This window comes from Etheostoma spectabile, unplaced genomic scaffold (assembly GCF_008692095.1).
Source record: "Etheostoma spectabile isolate EspeVRDwgs_2016 unplaced genomic scaffold, UIUC_Espe_1.0 scaffold00004717, whole genome shotgun sequence".
Classification (NCBI taxonomy): Eukaryota; Metazoa; Chordata; class Actinopteri; order Perciformes; family Percidae; genus Etheostoma; species Etheostoma spectabile.
The window spans coordinates 2,205-30,082 of NW_022603185.1; the positions used below are offsets into that span (position 1 = coordinate 2,205).

The following is a 27,878-nucleotide window of genomic DNA, read 5'->3' on the forward strand; positions in this document are numbered from 1 at the left end:
ACCCGCTGGACTGCGCCTGCACATGTCACCCTGCTATGCACAGGCTCATATGATGGTTCTCCCAGGGTTCTGTAGCTGTAATATGGATAGAGCTAATGGCTCTAATTCACTATGGGTTCTATTAATACATCCATGTTATTATATTATGATACATCCGAGGGATGTATGGATGTAGCTATGTATGCTGTAAAGCCTGTTACGTGGATGTAACATCATTAGTGTTTCCCAAACTGACGGGGCTATCGGCTAGTAGCTAACATCACTTGTAGCTAGCATGGATGTATAGAGAACGCAACACAACACATATGCCTAAATAACATTACTACAGACATAGCTAGATAGATACTAGTTAGCGCTAGCTACTAAGGTTGGCTAGCTAGTATCTAGCTAGTAGCACAATATGATTTCTGTCAATACACAATCCGTGCTGCTTGCACAATCCGTTGTACGCATGTGCAAGATGTTTGCGGATGTGCAGATGATAATCATGATATGACAATTCATGACACAATCTTTTCCACAGTCTGCCGTTGGCCTCCACTGGAAAGCTAATGTTAGTTTAGCTAATAGCTAATTTGGCTAACCGCTAGCTGAGACAGCATGTAAAAGACGCTCAATATATATATAATATAATATATAACGTAACAGCATTATATATATCAACTGTTACATCAGTTCTACTTTACATTTGCTCATTTAAAAAAATCAATCATTGCTTGTCTTTGTCTTAATTTAGCTGTAGCCTGCTTTCCCAAGTGTTTTACAGGTCTTTTACATGCTGTCTCAGGTAGTGGTTAGCCAAATTAGCTGTTAGCTAAACTAATGTTAGCTTTCCGGTGGAGGCTAACGGCAGGCCGCTACTGTGGAACCGACTTTCTTTAACTGTCTATGGGAACAGATCATGCAGTGTCGTAAATCCTCGTACATCATGATTATCATCCGCACATGCGCAAATATCTTGCAGGCAGCACAGATTGTGTACCAACAATTGCATCTCCTTGGTTATCTAAATACATCCATAGTTTATTTAAATAAGCATGTAAACAATCGGGAACAACAAAAACACAATGTTTAACAAATATTTAAGACAATGAAAAGGCCAGTTCATGAGTTAGCCATGTACATTTAATATTTAATGGATTTATTAAGAGAACGATGTACTAGCTATATACTTGTTAGAGACACGAGAAAGAAGCTCAATAACGCAGTGTTGCTACAACAACACAAACTGTTGCTGGTGTGCATGTCCATTGTGACGTCATGGGCCGGTCAAGGCAGATCAAGCTCCATGACCATGACTGCGGAAGATGCAAGTATTTTTGTGGAGCAAGGACATTACATTGCTGTTCAGAATGCTGTCCATCTTCCAAAATATAAAGCTTGTATCCAAATGAATTGGCATTATATCTGATTAACGATGGCTGTGGCCTAGTCCAGTGTGACCGAAACTAATTGACACGTGAATAGAGATGCAAATACTGGGTTGGGTTGGGTTGACTGAGTCATGTGAAAGTTTGATATTTTATCTACTTTACGTCATTTTAAAAATCACATTATTTGGGAGTGTGCACATTGGAAAGTGTAAAAAATAAGGTTTCTATCAATATTTTTGACATGCTTGTATGATAAAAACTTGTGAAGCTATTAATTAAAATGCATCACATATTTATTTTTATCCTGCTGAGCTACGGCAGCGGAGCCCTTGTCTCCAGAGGGTTAAATTGGGTGATGTCCTGTGATGCAGAAAGGATGCTAATGCTGTACCACTTTTAACAGGAAGTACAGGAAACAATAATTTATATATTCTACTGATTTAGACATGGTTACACACCATGCTATTTATTTTTATATTATTATTTTTTGGGCTTTTATGGCCTTTAATTGACAGGATAGCTTCAAGACAGGAAAGAGGAAAGAGAGGCAGGATGACCTGCAGTAAAGGCCCGTGGGTTGGATTCAAACCCAGGTGTCTGCGAAAGGCCTCCGCCTACATGGGACTCACAATCTGCTGGCTGAGGCTCCTACACATCATGTTTTTAAAACAAATTGTTTTTGATTGTGTCTTTAGTGTTTAATTGACCTTATACTTTTCTACTTTGCTGTAGGTTGTTGTACTGTTGCTGCCATTACAGTACCTGGCTGATGGAAGCTCGGGGAGAGCTCTCTGGCCACAGCTCTAGCAATATCTGAATCCTGACTGGCTGACTGTGCAGCCTGGTCTGCAGCCTCCGCTTTGGCCCGGGCATGGGATGTCCTGCAAAAAGGCACAAATATAATACATGGACTCAGTGAGTTTAGCATCCAGCAAGTAACCAACATACTCACACAGCGTAGTTGACTCTGTTTTGTTATATATAATCTACAGTATATGGCCATGTGTTAGATGAGCAGCTATGCAAAAAATAAACACCTCAATGTAATGTTTCTAGAGCTGGGCAGGGTTTAGAGTGCCCCACAACTTCTCTGCACTTCGCAAGGACGCTGTCCTACGCGCTGTTAAGCAGAGACACTGAGGGACACTTACCAACGCGCTGTAAAGCAGAGACACTGTGACAGAACGCTGGAGACCATGCGCAAAGCAGGGGACATGATCAGAAGGCAGAAGGCTCGCAGCAGCGATCAGATTTCGTATCTATTTGTACTATCTGTGCTAAATGCGGTGACTTTATTTGACACATTCCACTGCTGTGCAACTTCAGTAAAGTGTCCCACGTATGTTTCAGCATAATGTCTCTCCTCTGTTTTCATTCCACTCAGAGCACTTGAATACAGCACCCACTTTTCATCAGTATAATGCACTGTAACTCCGAGATAATTCTGGTTACCCATTGAGTCCAGTAGTCCCTAGGGTGCATGTTGTAGCGTGGTCGCTTTTGCAGTCCTCTCCTCGTGTATCCTTTTTGTGATGGTGCGTGTTGAGGGAATCTCATACCTGCCGTTGTTGTTGCGATTCTCAGACTGATGTCCTCGACAACCCTAATGGGCCTGCAGTCTGTAGCTATCCACGTCGCTATGGCATTTGTTAGCGTATCTTGCCTTTGTTTATCTAAACTTACACACACGCTGCATCTAACGTAGCCTGCCGAAGCCTCGCACCACTGTGTGTTTCGTTGAATGATTTGCTGGTGACAACTGTCAAGGTGATATTTCAGACTGGAAGTAGCCTACTCCGGTGAAAAGAAAATTCAACTTTGCAGTATTTACAAAGCCTGTGAGCAACAAACTTTTACAATAATAAAGAAATGGGCACCCAGATCGCTCAGTGGGTAGAGCGGGTGCCCATGTACAGAGGTTTGCTCCTCGACGCAGCGGGCCCGAGTTTGAATCCGGCCTGTGGCCCTTTGCTGCATGTCTCTCCCCCTTTCACATCTTCAGCTGTCCTCTCTGTCTAATAAAGGGATAAACCCCCGAAAAAATAACTTAAAAAAACAATAATAAAAACTGCGCTAACGCGTGATAAAAAAGGCATACAGTTGTATTACAGTATTTTTACACTGTGGCATTGCTACTTTTAAAAACTCTGCAAGTATGTTTGTATTACAATCGTATACAGCACTACTAGTAACGTTTGTATTACTAGTAGTGCTGTATACGATTAAAATATTTAATCGTGATTAATCGCATTAATATCATAGCTAACTTGCAATTAATTGCAATTAATCGCACATTTTTACCTATTCTAAATGTTCCTTGATTTCTTTTTGTCCCAATATTTTTTCTCATTTTAATTCTCTTATCAACATGGAATAGTGGATCAGATTTCTTTGTGCAAAGGATTTTTATTGAAAACAACATTGTCATATAGCCTACTGTATTGTTCAATTTCACATGTAGCATTCTCACTTTGAGCAGTCATTTACACTTGGAGCAAATAATCTCTCACACAGTGTAACACTGTCCATCAATAAAATGGTTAAAAAAATACTTTGACGTGGGTGAGGAGAATTTGCATCAGCTGTGTGCTTGGCCATCAAGTGGTAATTTCAGACTGGGCGTGCTGCAATGATAGTTTAGTTCACAACGACAAAATACACAGATCTTGGTCTTGTCAATGGAACTAGTTTATAGCCTACACGGACTGTAGGAGGTTACAGTTTTCAGAGAAAAACACTCACCTTTTATTGCTGTTGCACATATTCATCATGTTCAGTAATATGGTAGTCTTTTTTTCCAGGTTTACACCCCTCTCATATATTGTTACTCTAACATTAAAATAACTGAAACTTACCAATGGCCACTCAAGTGAGTTGTATGTAATAAATTAAGCTAGTCGTGAGTGGACACATAGTATGCTTTTCCGTATTTTCTGTCATATCTACAATGTTATAATGTTGAATTGTCACGTTAAACATGGCCATTCAAATAATGAGGTAAACCTATTTGAGAGAAATTCCCGTGAGCTAAAACGTTCAGATTTCCAAAAGTTCTGAACGCTCTGGTTTCAACAGTGTTGTCTACTCTCGGCTAAGTATTACGCAACTCTCAGCCGGCCTTCTGTGATTATCTGGTTATCTGCTTCAGGTAGGCAGGACTGGTGTGTTTTTTTAAGCCACTGCTGTGTTAACATTGTTGCGTGTAACTATATGCCAACGGCAGTAAAATGTCATCTTGGCTGTCAGTCTTGTTACATTCTCCCCAATTTTCGAGTCACATTACTCCTGAAACGTTTCTGTTCATGTGTTTGGTTTAAAAGCCTTTATCTACGATTTGACAGTAGAAAGTGCTGCTATATTCTCTTAATGTCCACTGTAGCAGCTACGGCAGTAAACAATGTCAATTGGACTGCCAATGTTGTTTAATTCCCCCCAATTCCAGGTCACATAACTACTGAAACAGTAGTGTTTGGTTCAGAAACCTTTATCTGTGATTTTTGAAGGTTGAAAGTGCTGCTTAGTTCCATTACAATCCAACGTTAGCATACTGGCGACTATTAAGTAGCTGCCTACTAATGCAACATAATCTTGGCTTACATGCCTTTATTGGTGTTTTTAATGGTACAAAGTCCTGCTATAAACTTCGTTGCAATAGCTCCAGGTGATACTAGCTAGTGAAACAAAACTTAATCGCACCGGAGATTCCAGGAAACACTCTGGCCATTAGTGCAGACTGGGCTTTTCGGGAGGAGGGATTAAAGAAACAGGTGCTGCTACAGAACATCTCATACAAAGGGTGACTACATGTGCAGCAGCCATGGGCAGTATGAGAAAAATGAAGTGTGTTATGGTTTGGTGTTTTGTCTTATCTTATTGTGGTAGTCTGTTTTCCTGTGTTTATTTCTCAGCCTGGTTACTGTCATGTCTTCTGATTATTGTATGGTATTATTTTTGGTCTTGTCTTGTATATGTTCTGTTTCCTGTTTTATTTTGAAGTCTGGGTCTCTGTCTTGTCTTGTCTTTAGTTTAACTTCCTGGTTTTTCCCGCTTCCGTGATTACCTGATGTTTTCCCCGTTTCACAGCCCTCATGTCACCTGCCTCTTGTTATCTTGTTACCCTCTGTATTTAGTCTTTGTGCTTCCCTTGTCCTCTGTCAGATCATTGTAGTGTTGTGTCTCCCTGTGTCAGTTTATGTCTAGTTCCTTGCTTCCTTGATTTCTTTTGGGTTATATTTCTGGTTTGTTCTGTTTTTGTTTTTGGATTCCCTGTTCTTGTTTTTTGCACTGTGGATTTAGTTTTTGCTTGCCTCTCTCAGGACATCCTTTGTTTGTTTGTACTTTGCTTTTTATTTTAATAAACACTCAAGATCAACTTTTGCCTGCCACCGGCACTTAGGTCAACCATTCCATGCAGCTCATGACAAAGTGTTTTTTTAACTGCCATAAAAATATTATACTGTACATAAGTATTATTTCCCACTTTCACTGAGAAAAATCTTCTAACCCACATCAGTCCTGTTCACAACTAACAAAAGAAATCATTCATTTTTAGAATTGCAAACCTTTAAATGCCAATTTATTGACATAAAGTCACTGTGTTTTTTTATGACAAATACACAAAAAAAAAAATATTTTCAGTATACTTATAGCTAGGCAGAAATTTATTTTTTCTGTTTTTCAGTCTGGTGTAAGTAACATTAGCACAACATTGATTTTTGTGCATTTTTCTTTTTTCCATTTATTATTAGATTTCCAAAAACACCCTCTTAGAGGACATAAATTCCTAAAATTCCTCCATTCCTAAAAAAATATTTTCCACTTTCACAGAGTTAAATCTTTTAAATGTAAAATATGTAACTCTGCTGCTAGGGGTCTCTCAATCAAAACAATGGATGGTAAACGCAGACTTTTGATGATGTTGGGAAGATGTGAGTCAAGTGCAGATGTGAATTTGGGCATGCGTCACTTTGCGACAAGTAGCCTACAAGATGCTAACGAGAGACTTCTGTAATGTCAATACAGTAACAATGGAGCTACATAACGAAGTTTGTTCACTGCTGGCTTTCACTTAAAGGGCGTTTTGAGGTAACGTTAGCAATAAAACAATCAGAGATAGCTAAAATGTTTTTGAAATGACTGCTGGCTAGCAATCAAACACAACAAAGGATGTCACTTGAATGGCGTTTTGAGCTAACGTTAGCAATCAAACAATAATTGATAGCTAAAATGTTTTTGAAAGGATTTCCATCTTCTGTTATTGTTTGTAATGAGATATTTATTATTTCATGGATTTCACAAATTTTAGTATGACACGTTATGCAGTAAACCGCTTAAATTTGAGCATGCGCAACCCGCATCTGCGCTCAACTCAAATCGAGTGGTGACATGGAGTAAGGCAGACCGACCAGGGTGTGCTAGGGTCTCTGGTTCAAGTCCCTGTACGGACCAAAGTACGGAGTGTGGATCAGTAGCTGGAGAGAGGCCACTTCACCTCCGGGGCACGGACAGGTGCCCTTGAGCAAGGCACCGTACCCCCCCCCCAACCGCTCAGAGCGCTGGTCTAGCTGGCAGCCCACTCACTCTGACATCTCTCCATTTGTGCATGATTATTATATCCTGAGCATGTGTGTGTATTTGAGGCCTGTGTGTAGCGATTATTAACAGAGTGTAAATTGTAATTTCCCCACTAGGGATCGATGAACAGTATAAATTATTATCAAAGCTTTGCTAGGTTGAGCAGAACATAGCATCCGTTCCGGGGTTTTTACTATAAAAGCTGTCAATGTTAGCGATAACTTAACGGATGATAGAAGTCTCTGAGAATCCCATACAATAAGTGTTTAAACGATATAAGGTAACATTCTGATGTATATATATATATATTTAAATATTTGTGATTAAAGAGGAATGAGTGTATACATATGTTTCATTTAATAATTTGTATTTTGTTTCTCTCGTTATAGAAACCAAACACTCATAATAACATTCAAACTCACAACCAAGAAGGAGAAATAAACAGAATAAGAACCTCCTATTATAACCTCTTAAAAACCATCTTTCAGATCTTCATTTCTCAAGTCAAGTCAAGTTTTATTTATAGAGCACATTTACAAACAGTCACTACTAGCTAACACTAACTAACAGATAACAGACTTTGCTCAAATCAATACCAATAAAATGTCACAGCTCAGCTTATGTTAAAAGCCAGTGCAAAAAGATTAGTTTTTAAAAGTGATTTCAAACTCTCAGTAGAGGAAGCTGCTCTAATGTTGAGAGGGAGAGCATTCCAGAGCTTAGGACCTGCTACTGAGAACGCTTGGTCCCCTCTGGTCTTCAGTCTGGTTCTGGGACAGACCAAAAACAACTGGTCAGCGGATCTGTTGACCGAGGCGGCTGTGGCTCAGTGGTAGAGCAGTTGCCTGCCAATCAGAAGGTTGGTGGTTCGATCCCTGGCCCTGCAGTCCCACGTCAAAGTGTTCTTGGGCAAGACACTGAACCCCGAGTTGGTGAACCCCTGGTGCTGTGCATCGGAGTGTGAATGTGTGTGAGTGTTTATCTGATGAGCAGGTGGCACCTTGTACAGCAGCCTCTGCCACAGTGTGTGAATGGTGAATGTATCCTGTATGATGTAAAAGCTCAAGCTTTGAGTAGTCGTTAAGACTAGAAAAACGCTATATAAATGCAGCACATTTACCTGAGTGCTCTGACTGGAGAGTAAAAAATCAGCATATCATATGAATATGTATAATATACATATTTCTGAAACATTTGTCCATAAGTTGTGTTCTACCCGTCTACCCATTATCTTCACTACATTAGGGTGACCGTATTTTGTTTTCCAAAACAGAGGCCCGGCCTCGAAACACAAATTCAGAGAGGCTTCTCAGAGGTTACAGAACATGCTTTATTATGCCTCAATGGTATAAAAACAACTTATGTAATAAAATGAAATCTGTAACAACCTGTAACAAAATAATAGCTCTTTTCAAACAAATAAATACATAAAAATAAAATAATGTTCAAAATATGTCCTATTCTGTGTCAGCTTCAAAATCCAGCTTCAACTAAATGTCTCTTAAAACTTTTTCAATGTAATAAGATAAGGTTGTTCGGTGTCCATGTGAGCTTTGAGATCTCCAGCATCGTTATTAGACACTGAAACATATGAGCTAGCTTTGCACACGGTGCACTCCGCCTCCCGCTTGTCCCAACTTGGATGGTACGTGAAAAGTTTTTGTGAAGCTGCACTTACGCTTTGGCATTTTGTGTTCAATGCTGCTCCGCTGTCTGATCTGCTCCCTGTATGTGCTCCCCTGTCTGATCTGCTTTCTGTATGTGCACGTCGCAGAGCCACCCGCAAGGCAGCCTCTTGGGAATTTCGCGAAGCAACAAAGTACAGTAAAATTGTGTGCAAAGCGCAGTCAATTTAAGTACAGGCTTATAATGGTCCCATGAAAAACAGTGAAAACTGAAATTTTATATGAATTTATAACACCCCCCCCCCCCCCCCCCCCCCCCCCTACACTACATTGATGGTCCTTTGAACCAGATCACTTGGTTCACGTCAGAGATGGAGCTACATCCAGAATATGATGCTAGTGGTGCACGCCCCAAACCACATATTCGCCCACCTATATGTGCTACGCAGATTATGAGGTTGATCAACGAGGCTACATCATTCAGAGGTATACAGAGGAATTAGAGAGTACTCACCAGGAGAGAAACGCCAGGATGACATCCCTCACCTCCCCTTATGACTCTCCCCTTTGCCTGCAGAGACGGGATGCTATTCTTAAAGAGATGGACCTGGGCTATAGGGCTGAGCCCCCCAGTGGTTTCCAGAGAGAAAGTTTTTATGGAACAACCACAAGATTACTCTATTTCCCTACCTCCAGCGCTACACCCCATACAGCCACAAGTTGAGTTGCCTCCTAAAGCAGACACAGCGGCACATGGCATCGGATTTAATAGAGCTTAGAGTGCTGTGAGCAGACAAACCTCTCTTCACACCAGAAAGCCAGAGTTAACAGTGATGCTGCCACAGCCACCCGTTGAGTGAACCTCAAGTGGAGGAAGAGGATGATTGGCCTGCACCACCACCATGGCCAGACCAAGTAATTGACGAACTTCTGACTGGTGACCCACCTATGTTAAAAATAATATTTCAATAGGGCCTTCGCCCCCTACCATGATGCCCCCCCCTCCCACCTACACACACACACACACACAGAACTTCAAAGCTCAAAGCCTATACTTCAACTTGTATACTGTAACCACTATTTTAATTTATAATTATATATTATAATCTATATTATAATTTATTGAGTTTGAAGGCTGTACATGTATTTGTGTATGAGTTGGTGGGTAGTTGAAAGTGTGTATATTTGCATGGGAGAGAGAGAGGGAGAAAGACAGCAAGGGTTGGAAATTGTGACCTATAGTACAATACACAATACAATTCCTTTTCAGTGCTCTTTGTTGTTTTTGCTCTTCTTTTTTTCTTGTTTGTGCATTTGGTTATGCGAATATCCGCTACACGCGCCAGGACCTTTTGGACATTGGTGACCGGCACACACACACGCACACGCACACACACACACACACACACACACACACACACACACACAGACAGAGTGGTCAAACAGGCCGAACACTAACCACACCCCTTCCACCCTCACAACAGCACTTACATTAACCCCATCCCCAAACGATGGAAAACCGAGTGCTAACTCCACTAGGAGTAAATCCCTTAAAGACAAGGCTACCAGCTTTTGCCTAACAGTAACAGTTAAGAATAAGAAGGGCTCCTTTTGTCTTACAATAATAAAGAAGTCTTCAGGCACACCTACGATCCCTATATTGTTGCGTCACAATCTGGCCTCGAGATCCTCTCATTTATTGACCACTCTTATCAGCTTGGCAGACAGGTGTTCCACTTTAGACTGTAGCAAAGCAATATCATCACTGTAGGCGGAGAGTGAAGTTCCATTTCAACTACAGTGTTCACTTTAGCCTGGATGTTTGTTATAGTGCCAGTCAATTTGGATTTAACTGCCCGTAGCTCGGTCTTGATGGACGTAAATTTTTTGCTTAGGGCAGCCTAAAGCTCGGTTTTGAAAATGGCCGCCATCTCTTTCCGAAGTGATGAGAGCAGCTCCTCCTTGAAATCCAGTGGGACAGTGGACATTACAGCACCGTCGCATTCGGTTGCGGAATTACTACGTGGCAAGGATGTAGCGTGTAGAGCAGGCCGCTGAAGCGCAGCAGACAAAGTACTGCTAGTTTGGGATTTAGCAGGTATTTTGCTCTGCAAAAATCAAAGATGAAGTGTTAGATATAACTTACACCAAGAAAGTAACACAGAAAGCTCCGAAACATGTCAAGTGTCCTACTAGAGGACAGAACACTCTAAATCATGTTTACTCCAACATTAAGCATGCATACAGAGCCATACCCCTCCCCCATCTTGGCCAGTCAGACCATCTCTCTCCTGTGCAGTGCCAGGCCCACCATAAAGACAGTTACAACCTGGCCTGAAAATTTACTCTCCAAGCTACAGGATTGCTTCAGCCAGACGGACTGGGACTTATTTGAACACCGGGAGCTGGAAACATTCACAGGAACAGTACTGGACTATATCAAGTTCTGTATTGGAAATGTGACTGTGGACAAAATGATTTGTTTTTATCCTAACCAGAAACCCTGGATGACCAGCCATGTCCATACACACCTCAGAGTCCACAAAAAAAGCTGCCTTCAGGTCAGACGGGTCGAGCAGACCTCTGCTGTTTGAGCTGATCTGAAAAGTAGAACTAAAAGAGCCAAGGCGGACCACAAGAGGAGCATCTGTCCAGCAACAAAACACAGGAGGTGTAACTATAGAGGCTGTGATGCAACATCAGGTGACCTGAGTGCGCAGCTGGCATATGGGCTAAATTGCTTCTTTGCTCGCTTTGAGGCATCACAACAGCACCATTCATCTACACCAGCCATGCCTACACCCCCACCTGGTTCCTGCACTACCCCAGCCCTGCCCCCATCCATGTCTGGTTCCTGCACCACCCCACTCACTGTGAGGGAGCACGATGTTGGACGAGTACCGCTGGCAGTGAAGCCAAGGAAGGCTGCTGGCCCAGACAGAGTTTCTGGAAGGTGCTCAGGGCGTGCGCTAACCAGCTTTCAATAAAATCATCCCAGACGTTCTCATCACCAAACTAGTAACTCTCGACCTCCCCCCTCTCCCATGTGCCTGGATAAAGGATTTTCTCACCAGTCTCACCGCCCGAGACGGTGAGACTGGGCCCCCACCTCTCCTCCACTATCACCCTGAGCTCTGGCTCCCCACAGGGCTGTTTGCTGAGCCCCCTCCTGTACTGTCTCTACACCCACGACGGCAGTCCTGCCCACAACAACAACCTCATTGTCAAGTTTGCTGACCACACCACAGTGGTCGGACTCATCTCAAAAGGAGACAAGGCAACCTACAGAAAGGAGGTCCTGAACTTGACAGCCTGGTGTTCGGAGAACTACCTGGATCTGAATATCAAGAAACCCAAGGAGATCATTGTTGACTTCAGGAAGAAGTCCTGTACATCAACGGCGATTCTCAGCGCCCTCATCTCCGCTGAAATCTCCTGGACAGACAACATTACAACGGTCATCAAGAAGGCCCAACAGTGGCTACACTTCCTGAGGGTCCTCAGGAAGCACAACTTGGACTCTAACCTGCTGCTGACCTTCTATTCAATTCAATTCAATTCAATTTTATTTATAGTATCAAATCACAACAAGAGTTATCTCAAGACACTTCACAGATAGAGCAGGTCTAGACCACACTCCAGAATCCACAAGGACCCAACAGTTCCAGTTTTTTCCTCCAGAGCAAGCAACAGTGCGACAGTGGCGAGGAAAAACTTCCTTTTAGGCAGAAACCTCGGTCAGACCCAGGCTCTTGGGAGGCGGTGTCTGACGACCGGTTGGGATTAGAAGGAAGAGTTTGTTTGTAGTAGTTCTTTGTAGCATAGCAGGGCACTGTGGGCGTTACAAGGCACAGCAGGACGTAGCTGGGCACCGCAGAGCGTAGCAGGATGTAACATGGCATCGCAGGACATGTAGCGGGACCATGGACAGCTGCTACCCTGATTTTTGGCGCCTCCCTGATCCGAGGAAACATGCTGGGGGGAAAAGAACATAAGGACTCCGGGGAATGACTCCCCGGAGCTAGGTTAGTAACAAGCTTTTCTGGGACATGGATGCACACAAATGGAAAGATAGAAAGATAGATGAGAGAGGAGCTCAGTGTGTCCCCCAGCAGTCTAAAAGAGAGAGAGAGAGAGAGAGAGAGAGAGAGAGAGAGAGAGAGAGACATGACCATCCCACTGTCTAGCGGAGGTGGCTATGAGAGAGTGAGAGAGAAAGACATGACCATCCCACTGTCTAGCGGGGTGGCTATGAGAGAGAGAGAGAGAGAGAGGAGAGAGAGAGAGACATGACCATCCCACTGTCTAGCAGAGGTGGCCATGCGAGAGTGAGAGAGAGAGAGAGACATGACCATCCCACTGTCTAGCGGAGGTGGCTATGAGAGAGAGAGAGAGAGAGAGAGAGAAAGAGAGAGAGAGATGACCATCCCACTGTCTAGCGGAGGTGGCTATGAGAGAGAGAGAGAGAGACATGACCATCCCACTGTCTAGCGGAGGTGGCTATGAGAGAGAGAGAGACATGACCATCCCACTGTCTAGCGGAGGTGGCTATGAGAGAGTGAGAGAGAGAGAGAGAGAGAGAGAGAGAGATGAGACATGACCATCCCACTGTCTAGCGGAGGTGGCTATGAGAGAGAGAGAGAGAGAGAGAGAGAGAGACATGACCATCCCACTGTCTAGCGGAGGTGGCTATGAGAGAGAGAGAGAGAGACATGACCATCCCACTGTCTAGCGGAGGTGGCTATGAGAGAGTGAGAGAGAGAGAGACATGACCATCCCACTGTCTAGCAGAGGTGGCTATGAGAGAGAGAGAGAGAGAGAGAGAGAGAGAGAGAGAGAGATGACCATCCCACTGTCTAGCGGAGGTGGCTATGAGAGAGAGAGAGAGAGAGAGGAGAGAGAGAGAGAGAGAGAGAGAGACATGACATCCCACTGTCTAGCGGAGGTGGCTATGAGAGAGAGAGAGAGAGAGAGAGAGAGAGAGAGACATGACCATCCCACTGTCTAGCGGAGGTGGCTATGAGAGAGAGAGAATTCAATTTTATTTATATAGTGCTTTATCACAACAACAGTTATCTCTTTGCCTATAGCGGCATAACTAAGGGATGGTTCAGGACTCTCCTGAGCCAGCCCTAACTATAAGTTTTATCAAAAAGGAAAGTCTTAAGCCTACTCTTAAATATGGAGACGGTGTCTGCCTCCCAAACCCAAACTGGAACCTGGTTCCACAGGAGAGGAGCCTGATAGCTGAACGCTCTGGCTCCCGTTCTACTTTTAGAGACTCTAGGAAACACCAGTAATCCTGCATTCTGGGAGCGCAGCGCTCTTGTAGGGTTGTAAGGTACTATGAGCTCTTTAAGATAAGATGGTGCCTGACCGTTAAGAGCTTTGTAGGTCAGGAGAAGGATTTTAAATTCTATTCTGGATTTTACATGAAGCCAATGCAGAGAAGCTAAAACAGTTGAGATGTGGTCTCTTTTCCTGGTTCCTGTCAGAACACGTGCTGCAGCATTCTGGATCAGCTGAAGAGTCTTTATGGATTTTTTCGAGCAGCCTGATAACAAAGAATTGCAGTAATCCAACCTAGTAGTAACAAATGCATGGACTAGTTTTTCTGCATCATTTTTAGATAGGATATTCCTGATTTTTGCAATATTACGTAAGTGAAAAAAGGCAATCCTTGAAATTTGCTTTATGTGGGAACTAAAGGACATGTCCTGATCAAAGATGACTCCAAGATTCTTCACAGTGGTGCTGGAGGCCAGGGTGATGCCATCCAGAGTAACTATATCTTTGGATAATGCGTCACGGAGGTGCTTGGGTCCCAGAGCAATGACTTCCGTTTTATCTGAGTTTAACATTAGAAAATTACAGGTCATCCAGGTTTTAATATCTTGAAGGCACGTTTGAAGTTTAGCTAACTGATTAGTTTCATCCGGCTTGATCGACAGATATAACTGAGTATCATCTGCATAACAATGAAAGTTTATGGAGTGCTTCCTGATAATACTGCCTAAAGGAAGCATATATAAAGTAAACAGGATTGGACCGAGCACAGATCCTTGTGGGACTCCATGACTAACTTTGGCGTGCACAGAGGATTCATCGTTAACATGAACAAACTGAGATCGATCTGATAAATAAGACTTAAACCAGCTTAGAGCAGTCCCTTTAATGCCAATTAAATGTTCCAATCTTTGTAATAAGATATGATGGTCAATGGTATCAAATGCAGCGCTAAGATCTAATAACACAAGTACAGAGATGAGTCCTTCGTCTGATGCAATTAGGAGGTCATTAGTAATTTTCACAAGTGCTGTCTCTGTACTATGATTAACTCTAAATCCTGACTGAAAATCCTCAAATAAGCTGTTGCTATGCAGAAAGTCACACAGCTGTTTGGCGACTGCTTTCTCAAGAATCTTAGAGAGAAATGGAGGGTTGGATATAGGTCTATAGTTGGCTAAAACATCTGGATCAAGGTTGGGCTTTTTCAGAAGAGGTTTAATTACAGCTACCTTAAAGTGTTGTGGTACATAGCCTGTTAATAAAGGGTGGTTATATCTAATAAAGAAGTATTGACTAAGGGTAAAACGTCTTTAAGTAGCCTAGTCGGGATGGGGTCTAAGAGGCAGGTTGATGGTTTAGATAAAGAAACAATTGAATTAAATTGATAAAGATCAAGTGAAGCAAAGCAGTCTAAACATATATCTGGTTTTACAGCTTTTTCTAAGGTTCCTGAGTTTAGAGATAAGTCAGTGCCAGTTAAAGGCAGGTCTTGGTGAATTTTGCTTCTAATAGTTATAATTTTATCATTGAAGAACCTCATAAAGTCGTTACTACTAAGAGCTATGGGAATACTTGGCTCAGTAGAGGTGTGACCTTCTGTTAGCCTGGCTACAGTGCTGAAAAGAAACCTGGGGTTGTTCCTATTTTCCTCTATCAATGACGAGTAGTACGCTGCTCTGGCATTACGGAGGGCCTTCCTATACGTTTTAAGACTATCTTGCCAGATTAAACGAGAATTTTCCAATTTGGTGGAACGCCAAATCTTCTCAAGTTTCCGCGATATTTGCTTTAATTTGCGAGTTTCAGTATTATACCATGGAGCTAACCGTCTTTGTTTTATTATCTTCTTTTTTAGAGGAGCAACAGAGTCGAGTGTCGGTCGCAGCGAGCCTGCTGCCGTATCGACAAAATTATCGATTTGGGAGGGACTAATAGCATAGGAGTCCTCCGTTACTTTATGACTTGGTAATGAATTAAATGCTAACGGAATCGCATCCTTAAATTTAGCTACAGCACTATCAGATAGACATCTTGCATAGCAGGTTTTGCCTAATGGCGTGTAGTTCAGCAGTATAAACTCAAAAGTTATCAAACAGTGGTCAGATAGAAAGGGATTCTGTGGGAACACTATTAAATGTTCAATTTCAACACCATATACCAGAACAAGATCGAGGGTGTGGTTAAAACGGTGAGTTGGTTTATGAACACTTTGAGAGAATCCAATAGAATCTAAAAGAGAGATAAACGCAGTGCTAAGGCTATCATTCTCATCGTCCACATGAATATTAAAATCCCCTACAATAAGAACTTTGTCCGCTTTTAGCACTAAGTTTGACAAAAACTCTGCAAATTCGGATAAGAATTCAGAGTATGGGTCAGGTGCTCGGTACACTATAACAAATAGAACTGGTTGCATTGATTTCCAACTTGGGTGTGAAAGACTAAGAACAAGACTTTCAAATGAGTTATAATTCAGTTTAGGTTTAGAGCTGATTAGTAGACTAGAATCGAAGATAGCTGCAACTCCACCCCCTCGGCCTGTGCCTCGAGGAATGTGAGTATTAATATGACTGGGGGGGGTGGATTCATTTAGACTAACATATTCTCCATCACCCAGCCAGGTTTCAGTCAGACAAAATAAATCAATATTACAATCTGATATTAATTCATTTACTAGTACCCCTTTAGAAGAGAGAGATCTGATGTTTAAGAGTCCACATTTAATTCTCCTATTCTTTTGCACTATTGCACTTGTGGTTTTAATGGTTATGAGGTTTTCATGCACAGCTCCTCTTCTGTTTACCTTTGATTAAATAATTTTATTAATTTTAATGGTTGGGGGGCAGACACCGTCACTATGTGGGTTGACTAGGTAACTCCTGAAATAAAGGCAGAGAAGTGTGTTAGACTGCGACTCTGCCTCCTGGTCCGAAATATGGATTGTCAAGGATTAGGTCCACTAATAAACTTGTCAATGTTTCTAGAAATGAGAGCTGCTCCAGCCCAAGTGGGATGAATGCCGTCTCTCCGAATCAGACCAGGTCTTCCCCAGAAAGACTGCCAGTGATCCACAAAGCCCACATCATTATCTGGGCACCACCTCGATAGCCAGCGGCGAAATGACGACATGCGGCTATACATGTCATCACTGGTTAGATTCTACCACTCGTCCATTGAGACCCTGCTGATGAACTGTATCACAGTACGGCTTTAATCTGTTCGACCTGTTGCCCTCAGGAAGGCACTACAGGTGCATCAAAGCAAGGACTAACATACTCAAGAACAGTTTTCTTCCCAAAAGCCATAACCACTCTGAACTCACATATGCACTGACTTCATTTCACAACACCCGGCCCTAGACTTTCTTCTTCCCACCTACTGTGCAATACTTAATTACAATACTTTAAAAGACACTGAAATCCTGTGCAATTTCATTACAGTTCAATATTTAAAATTGTATCGTTTAATTTCAGAACTGTGCAATATTTAATATTTAATACTTTTGATACACCAATAACTGCAATTTCATAACTGTAATATTATTTTCATAATGTGTATAAAAACCATATTTCTCTTTTTACTATTTATATATGTATATAGTTGTCTTTGGAACTGTGCACCTCCCCCCTTTCTTTTGCACTACTTTTATTTTATTCCATGTTATATTCCTTCTTGTTGACACTGGAAAAGGTTGCTTTAATCTCGTTGCAAAGATATTGCACATGTGTATAATGACAATAAATTTATAAATTTACCATTTTGAAGCCAGGGATTTAGACTGAAAGCCTGATATATTAGAATGCATGATTTTATTCTATAATGACCATGGGATCAAAAACTATAATGGGTTTCAATGGGACATTTTTTGTCCTCTTAGGGTCTGAGTGTCTGTATTTTGATTACTCTGTTTATGTTTTACTTTTTATAGGATCTGACATTGAAATTTCAAAATGCAAGTTAAAACTCACATCCTTACTAAAAGGATAATCATTGACACAGCCAAAATTTTCAACAAAAAAACAAAGTGAGGGATAAATGTCCCTAGTGAGGCACAAGCATTAACAGTAAAGCATGTAAACATGTTCTAGTACAAACACAAAAGTTGTATCCTGAAAATGCTATATAATAGTTGCCCTTTAACATAATGACCTTAGCCTATCTTTAATTTCTCACTGTCTCTCTCTGAAATCTCACTGCAGATGTATACAAAGGAATCAGGGTTATACTTTACTTCCAACAATGTTCAAACCCAAATTGTATTACCTTGAGCATTTAGTGGTCTTCTTTACAGTTAAGATTGACTGACAAATGGTAACCAAAGGTAGGGAGAGTCCGGCAGCAACACCCAGCAGCTATCCCTTTGATGTAGGCATATCCTTGGCCGCAGCCCGAGATGCCCAGTCTGTGAAGTAAGTCTCTCAGCAGTGTTACACCGCTGAGAGACTTACTTCTGAGAGAGAATTACAACAACCCTTTTAACACCTGGTGTTGAAAACATTCTAACACCAACTGAAATATTTGTGATATTGTGGTTTTAGCTGAGTGGCTAATATTAGCTTGCTTGCTTGATAACTAGACTTAGACTTAGAGACTTAGACTTAAGACTTCTCTTTATTAATCCTTTTGGGATGACTCTTGCAAGGAAATTGAAATTTCCAGCAGCATTTTTCAGCAAAATACAGTATAGAGAGAAAGAAGACAGTATAAAGATAACACTAATAATAATAATAATAATAATAATAACAATAAAACCTTTGGGTATAAAAAGACATTCACCGTAAATTATTAGTTAAGAGCAGTTCAAGTATCCAGGTATTTATGTGAGTCCAGGTATGTATGTGTATGTACTGTCCTTTTACCTATTTCCTCCTCTCTCCGAGTGAGGAGTTGTACTGTCTGATGGCATGAGGGACAAAGGAATCCTTGAGTCTGCTGGTCCTACACTTGGGAAGGAGCAGCCTTCCACTGAACAGGTTCCTCTGGTTGCTGATGACGTGTGCAGGGGGGCTGGCAATGTCAATAATGTTCTAGTCAACCTAATCAGTAATTATGTGGGGGAAACTGCAGCAATTTGACTGGAATGACATGAATAAACGTAACTAAACGTAACGTGGACAAAACTGTACTGGATAAACTCATCCGTGAACATATATATTTTAATCTGCAATTGTGTTAAACAATGAATTCTACAACTCCCATAATACCACTTCACAACGTCATCAAAAGTTAGTTTTCACATCCATTGTTTTAATTAAGAGACCCATAGTGGCAAAAAATTACGTTTTAAATTTAACAACAGCACCGGAGAAAGAGTTCTGTCAGCTTTGCTTTATCGTTGTAGGGAATTAAAACATAACCAAGATGCTACGCTAATTCAACTCAACTTGAAATCACCCTGATGTTCTGCCCACGAAAAGGAAAAAACAAACTGGAGCCCAACTCCTTATCCCTGCTCGCCCTTAGACACAAAAGAAAAACTAGATAAACAGTTACTGAAGCAGTTTGCGTTGAAATTTCAACACAGAATATAATAAGCCACATTTAGATGGGCAAATGATGACGGAGTAGGCATACATTGCTAAATTCCACCTAAAGTGGACAACCGCTGCAGGAGCACATTAATCAGTCCCATGGTGTAATTTTATCCACTCTCAGAAATGGTGAGACTGTGAAGCGTAGAGTCGTGCAGGGGCCTGAGACATACTGTCATTACCATGGAAATTTGAGATAGAGAAATGTACTAAACTACGAAAAAGGTTTTGCTACCCAGCCCAATTGGTAGCAAAACACTGCTTTAAAACTTTCACTCCTGGAAACTTAATTTAGAATCACATTTCTTCCACATTTATATGTAGGAATACATGCAATGTACTGTGTAAAGCATTTAATGCAAATGTAATCATTAAGTAACAACTAAGTTACTAGATTTGGGTTGATTTCTGTTTTTTGTCAATTCATGTAAGAGCTTTAACCCATTTGCGGTTAGGTGAGCTGGGGATCTTATTGCTGCTTTTTGCAGATGATTTGGTCCTGATGGCATCATCGGTCTGTGACTTTTAGCACTCGCTGGTTTGCAGCCGGCTGGGATGAAGATCAACCCCATTAAATCTAAAGCCACTGTTCTCAGCAGGAAACAGATGGAGTGCCTACTCCAGGTGGGGAATGAGTCTTTACCCCAAGTGAAGGAGTTCAAGTATCTTGGGTCTTGATCGCGAGCAAGGGGACAATGGAGCGGGAGATTGGCCAGAGCATTTGAGTAGGGGGGCAGTATTGCATTTGCTTTACCAAACCATTCTCTCCATTGGAACAGAGTGCTGAGCAGGAGGGCAAAGCTTTTAATCTTCTGGTCAATTTTTGTTCCTACCTTCACCCATGGTCATGAAGGCTGGGTCATGACAGAAAGAATTAGATCCTGGGTACAAGTGGCCGAAATGGATTCTCTCAGAAGAGTGGCTGGCTGCTAGCTAGTGATCTAGCAAATTCCAAATTCCCGAATGGACCTTCGGCTGCCACTCTTCTGCAGACTCTTTCAAGGAACTCCCTACTCCCTATCTCGGCCGATAACTTGTTAACTTTGAGACAACCGGTCATCTGTTTGCTTACGTCAGCTAGCTTCTGTTAGCTTCCACTGAATGATGGCCCACCAAGCAAATCTGTTCGCTGTAGAGCTCTTTTAGCACTGTTCCCGGCTCAAACAAATGGCTAACACTTACAGACAATGTTAGTGTTGGCCACTACCTCTCTGCACTGCTGAAATTGGTGAAAGATATTTCTCACTGCAACTTCTCAACGTCATCTGCTTTGTCGCCCCCATCTTTCATTGTCGACATAAAATCCCTCAGACTTCTACGTCGTCCTCTTTATGTGCACAGAGCTACGAGATGCAAGTTTGTTTACTCCGATCTTGTCATCCCTACCATACTGTCTGACCGATGCTCTGCCCCACAGTGTCGTCGTCAACACAACAAACCACACATGCAGTCTGGTAACCTGAGACCTTTAGTATGTGTTACAGATAATTCTTCCCACCCCCTCTTGCTAAGCATCACACAAACAATACTGCTTCATTCAACTGAAACCTGGAAAAAGAATCCCCGCTCCAAGGGCCGTGGTGGTGGGCTGGCTGTAATACACCGAAAGGACTTCCTTGTCAAAAAGCTTTCAGTACCCAATGTCACCTCTCTGGAATGCCTTGCGTTCAGTCTAATTGGGTCGGCTCCACTTCAGATTGTCCTTATAATGCGTCCCCCAAAGCCTCCACCACCTTCATGTCTGAGCTATCAGAGCTACACTCACAAGACAGTGTGCTTAAACTGATCTTGTACAGAGAGCCTGTGACCCTAAGACGAATTGAGCACAAGAGGTCACTTCATGGCTTTTTCATACAAAGGAACAGGCCCTCAGTCAAAACAGAAGCCTCCAAAAGTCACACACTTGACGTGAAAAGTTGTACAAAATGGAGAAAACCTTTTCCCTACAAGGCAGAAGGGATATAATGGATGGGATTCCTAAACGTCCTACTGGCTGAGGGTCCCTCACTATCTGTGGCCACCAGGGGCACGAAGAATAAAGTTCCTGCCGCTCTTTCCACCGGTGATTCGTTATTAAAAGGAGAGGCTGGGACAGCTGCTGCCAAGAAATCAACAGCAGAGTTGAGCTTTGTGATACTAAAAGTGAAGGAGATTGCTATCTCTCACCAAATCTGCAGAGGGAAAATCATCCTGTTTTCCAAGGAAAGGAGGACGTTGTGTTTCCCTACAAGTCGACTTTAAAGAGATCTCCATCCATCTGCCGGACGGAGCTTTTCTGTTTTGTTAAAGCACATGCCCGTGTCTTTAACCCGTTCTGTTCATTGTGGAGACTCCCCAAACAAGCTAACGGACCACACATCAAACAAGTAAGGGGCTTTATCAGAGAGTCTGGACAGAGTTAGGACAGGATTTGTGTTTATTAATGAGTAATTTGCTATTGTTGCATTTGCTATTGTCTTTGTTACCATTAATGTAATCAGAGCCGCCATGCTCCAAATTTATTGCTATGAAGAATATCACTGATATAGTTGAAGTTGTGTTGAAACTGTGTTAAACTGTAGCTGTTACTTTTCCTGCCATGGAAAAGTTAATTACTTTACTGTAATTACAGTATTTTAACCGGCATTTTGGTGCCAAATATCATTCCGGTGTCCCCTCTTGTCTGTAAAACATGTTGAAGTCTTGCAGGATTCCCCGCTATTTCACCACTAAGAGTAGCCCTTTTGGATATTTGCAACTACAATAACCCAAAGCAGGCGGTGGTGCCCTCTAACCGCGATCTTGAACCTCACACTGGTAGCCCGACCGTGTGGCCGCTGCTGCCATCCCATTTTTTACTCCTCCTATCCTTCCTACCTATCTATACACATACACAAATACACACACACAAGCTGGATTGTTGTTTGTAGCTAGAAATAGATACATACCAGTTGTTGTTGTTCTGATTATTTGTGTATTGCGTGGGAACCGCTGGATTATACTGTCAGTATTTGATCTTTCACCCTTTCAGTGTCCCCTTTTAAAGGTAGAAGATTAAATTAATCAAATTAATTGATATTTGTACTTAAGGGCAACTATTGAGTCTTGAGTATTGAGTCAGGGTGGTGCCCCTTTTGATGTTGTCAATTTGGGAAAATTATTAATATATGTATTCATAACTTTATTAATATTGATAAAACATCTTTTGATAAAAAGCATAAAATGAATCTGTAAAACCTCAATTCACAACACTACACACCTCTATCTCAGGTCTCCTTTCACTCTCCTTGTGACTTTAATATCCATGTGGACTCCACCAGCTGCACACTAGCCACCAAACTTCTGTATCTACTGGACTGCCTCAACTTCACACAGCATGTCCAAGGTCACACCCACATCAAAGTTCACACATTGGAGTTTGCCCCGCTGGCAATGTATCTGATCATCATGCCGCTTTACTATCCCCACCTATCTCCCTAGCTAACATACTAAACGTACAATTACATTTCAAAACATCAAATCAGTGAGTACCCCAACCCTAACAAATGTGTTCAGTTGGTACACTGCTGAACTTTGCTCCATGAAAGCCTCTGTTGCTGACTGAAGAGACTCTATAAAAGAACTGACCTCCCTGTCCACTTGGAGGCCTACAAAGAACATGTGAGCTCCTAGAAAGAAACTCATTCCAAAGCCAAGACAAATATTACACCACCATTACCGGCAACCAGCAAAATCACCCTATGCTAACACTCACCAAGGTTGAACCTGATTCCTGGATTTCTTCCAGGCCAAAGTGGATCTTATCAAGGATTTATTATCAGTACTCCCCATTCACTTCTATATCCAGTACTTCACCACAGGACTTCCACCCCTGCTCATCTGCCTCAGTGTTGCCTCTCCTCCTTCACGCTTGTGGACAACATCTATTGACCAAACTGGTCACAAAAGCAAAGGCTTCCCCCTGCTCCCTGGATCCATACCTACAGCACTGGTCAAAGCATGTCTGCCTGTCCTGTCAACTGCTCCTCTGGCGTAGTACCCACCTACTTTAAAACTGCCTCAGTTACCCCTATCTTCAAGAAGCCAGGTTTGAATCCGGAAGATACAAACATCTATCAACCAATCTCCAACCTTCCATTCCGAAGTAAAATCCTGGAAAAAGCAGTTGCCGCTAAAGTGATATGTCCAATTATGAGGTCTCGCATGCAGGAAGCAATTTGTCATCAGTAGCAAAACCCGCTCCAATCCAGTTGACCCAAGCTGGATTGGATTGGATCTACATAATCCCCCTTGCTCAGATTTTCGTTTTGTTTTTTGTGTTTATTGATCCCCGATGGGGGAAATTACAATTTCCACTCTGTTTGTTAGTTGTCAGGACCTAATCATGCACAAGTGGAGAGATGTCAGACTAAGAAGGCTGCCAGCAAGACCAGCGCCCTGAGCGGTTGGGGGGTACGGTGCCTTGCTCAAGGGCACCTGACAGTGCTCAGAAGGTGAAGTAGCAGCTCTCCAGCTTCCAACCCACACTCCACTTTGGACTTGAACCAGCAACCCTCCGGTTCCCAACCCAACTGCCTGCGGACTGAGCTACTGCCACCCCAAAAACTTTATCTGCCTTCCCGCCTGTGTGATTACCCTTCCTTCCCTAAAGTGTGTCACCTGTGTGTGTAACTGTCTTTATTTTAAATGTTACGGTATAGGTTTTAGTTTAGTAATTTAGTAATTTTGTAATGTTTAGGTGTGTAGAGATCTTTTAAAAGACATGTTATTGTTGGAATAAATATGCCTACACTATGGCTGTGACTGTAACCGCATCACCGCAATACCAGCGGTGACGTTCACTACACATACTTCTGATTTATTTTCTTGCTTTTTGCTCGCAGAAGTTACAGAAGAACAGATATTGTTTCATATGAAATGTAATGAAAGCAATAATCATTGTAGTTATCCTCATCGGCTGTCTTCTACATTCAAGAGTTTATGGAGAGAAAAAAAAAAAACTTAAGTTGCTCGTCACTGTATGAGGATGGAAAGTCCATTGAGCTGAGGTGGACACCTTAGCTGCAGTGTTTACCATTCCACATTAGCCTATCAGCTAGCGGAGTTTCCTTCTGCCAAAAAAACCCCATGGTTGAATTTCGACCTACATGCACATTTTTGGAGCCTAAACAGAGCAGTTTATATTGGTTTTAGAGAGAGCAGAGAAAGCAAAGAAAAGCAGAGTGGCCTTAAATGACATAAAACACCTTAATGAAATGGCAACACTGTGCTCATTGGAAACACTGTGCCAATGTTTTTCAGGGGTAACGCCATTCACTTTACCGGTGGTATTGACAACAGATAAAGCTATTGTGTCTTGAGAAGCTCAACCTTGTTTCATCTTTCACGTTTAACATCATCTTTGCAATCTCTTTTTTTCTCTCTCCGTTACCTTGCATCCTTGAATGACCACATGAGAAATGATGTCACTCACTTATGGCACCCTGCCATTCTCGCTGTAATTTACGCTAGTCTGACAGTGTCAAAGTCTGACAAAGTCTAAAAATTGTATAGGACAGCTCTTAGAAATGCAAGATCAGACTATTACTCATCACTAATAAAGAAAATAACCAAGATTTCCTTTCAGCACTGTAGCCAGGCTGACACAGTCACAGCTCCATTGAGCCATCTATTCCTATAGCTCGAGTAGTGACGACTTTATGAGCTTCTTTATGATAAAATTATAACAATTATAGATAAAATTAATCAAGTAATGGTTCACCTTTAAACCACCGAGCACTAGAAAGAACAACAAGACCTGACATATACTTACTGCTTCTGTCCTATAGACCTTCAACAATTATGTCAAATGTCTCTTCAGCTAAGCCATCTACCTGTCTCTAGACCCCATTCCAACGAGGCTGCTTAAAGAAGCATTACCCATGATCAACACTCAATTACTAGATATGATCAATATGTCTCTATTAACAGGTTATGACCATAATCATTTAAAGTTCAGTGATAAAAACTCTCGTGAAAACCTCTAACGACCTGGAGGTCTTAGCAACTATAGACCTTTATCTAACCTTCCCTTTCTCTCTAAGATCCTTGAGAAGGTAGTCGCTAGTCAGTTATGTGATTTTCTACATAGTAATAGTTTACTTGAGGACTTTCAGTCAGGATTTAGAAAGAATTATTCTTCACAACAACTGCACTGGTGAAAATTGCCCTTTTAACTGCTGCAGACAAAGGAATTGCTCTGTACTTGTTTTACTAATCTGCATTCAACACCATTGACCATACCATCCCTTTACAGAGACTGGAACATTTAGTTGGCACTAAGAAGTTGGTTTGAGTCATATTTACCGATCAATCTCAATTTTGTTAATGCTAACAATAAACCTCCAAGTACGCTAAAGTCAAGCCATGGCGTTCCACAAGGCTCAGTGCTTGGACCACTTTTATTCTCCTTATATATGCTTCCTTAGGCAGTATTATTGGAAACACTGATTAACTGTTATGCGGATGACACCCAATTATCTCTATCAATCAAGCCAGACAAACCAGTCAGTTACCTAAACTTCAAGCAAGCCTGATAATGATATAAAATCATGTATGACCTACATAATTTTTTGATGTTCAACTCAGAAAAAAATGCAGTTATGTGCTGGCCCTAAACACCTACAAACTTCATTATCTAGGGATATATACAGTGGGTACGGAAAGTATTCAGACCCCTTAATTTTTCACTCTTTGTTTCATTGCAGCCTTTTTCCAAAAATCAAAAAGTTCATTTATTTCTCAGTAATGTACCCTCAGACCCATCTTGACAGAAAAAAACAGAATTTAAATTTTTGCATATTATTAAAAAACAAAAAACTGAAATATCACATGGTCATAAGTATTCAGACCCTTTGTTCAGTATTTAGTAGAAGCACCCTTTTGATCTAATACAGCCATGAGTCGTTTTGGGAAAGATGCAACAAGTTTTTCACATCTGGATTTATCCTCTGCCATTCCTCCTTGCAGATCCTCTCCAGTTCTGTCAGTTGGATGGTAACGTTGGTGGACAGTCATTTTCAGGTCTCTCCAGAGATGCTCAATTGGGTTTAAGTCAGGCTCTGGCTGGTGCCATTCAAGAACAGCCCGGAGTTGTTGTGAAGCCACTCCTTCTTATTTTAGCGGTGTGCTTAGGGTCATTGTCTTGTTGGAAGGTAAACCTTCGGCCCAGTCTGAGGTCCGAGCACTCTGAAAAGGTTTTCGTCCAGGATATCCCTGTACTTGGCCGCATTCATCTTTCCCTCGATTGCAACCAGTCGTCCTGTCCCTGCAGCTGAAAAACACCCCCACAGCATGATGCTGCCACACCATGCTTCACTGTTGAGACTGTATTGGACAGTGATGAGCAGTGCCTGGTTTTCTCCACACATACCGCTTAGAATTAAGGCCAAAAGTTCTATCTTGGTCTCATCAACCAGAGGATTTTATTTATCACCATCTTGGAGTCCTTCAGGTGTTTTTTAGCAAACTCCATGCGGGCTTTCATGTGTCTTGCACTGAGGAGAGTTCCGTCGGGCCACTCTGCCATAAAGCCCCGACTGGTGGATTGCTGCAGTGATGGTTGACTTACTACAACTTTCCTCCCATCTCCCGACTGCATCTCTGGAGCTCAGCCACAGTGACCATTGGGTTCTTCTTTGCCTTCTCACCAAGGCTCTTCTCCCCCGATGCTCAGTTTGGCCGGACGGCCAGCTCTAGGAGGGTCTGGTCGTCCCAAACGTCTTCCATTGAGGATTATGGAGGCCACTGTGCTCTTAGAACCTTAAGTGCAGCAGAATTTTTTTGTAACCTTGACCAGATCTGTGCTTGCCACAATTCTGTCTCTGAGCTCTTCAGGCAGTTCCTTTGACCTCTGATTGTCATTGCTCTGACATGCACTGTGAGCTGTAGGTCTTATATAGACAGGTGTGTGGCTTTCCTAATCAAGTCCAATCATATAATCAAACACAGCTGGACTCCAATGAAGGTGTAGAACCATCTCAAGGATGATCAGAAGAAATAGACAGCACCTGAGTTACATATGAGGGTCACGGCAAAGGGTCTGAATACTTATGACCATGTGATATTTCAGTTTTTCTTTTTTAAATTTTGCAAAAATTCTACATTTCTGTTTTTTCTGTCCAAGATGGGGTGCTGAGTGTACATTACTGAGAAATAAAATGAACTTTTTGATTTTTGGAAAAATGCTGCAATGAAACAAAGAGTGAAAAATTTAAAGGGTCTGATACTTTCCGTACCCCTGTAGCTACTCTGGATGGTATTGCCCTGGCCTCCAGCACTACAACACTGTCTAGGAGTTATTTTTGATCAGGATATATCCTTTAACGCCCATCTAAAACAAACCTCAAGAACAGCATTTTTCATCTTCGTAACATTGCCAAAATTTGGAGCATCCTGTCTCAGAACGATGCTGAAAACTAGGCCATGCATTTGTTACTTCCAGTCTGGACTACTGTAATTCTTTATCA

The 27,878-nt window shown here is 41.9% G+C and overlaps 1 pseudogene; it reads right to left on the reverse strand.

Moving 5' to 3' along the window:
- Positions 1-2,099: 2,099 nt before the first annotated feature.
- Positions 2,100-27,878, reverse strand: part of LOC116677281 (junctophilin-1-like) — a 30,049-nt pseudogene continuing 4,270 nt past the window's right edge.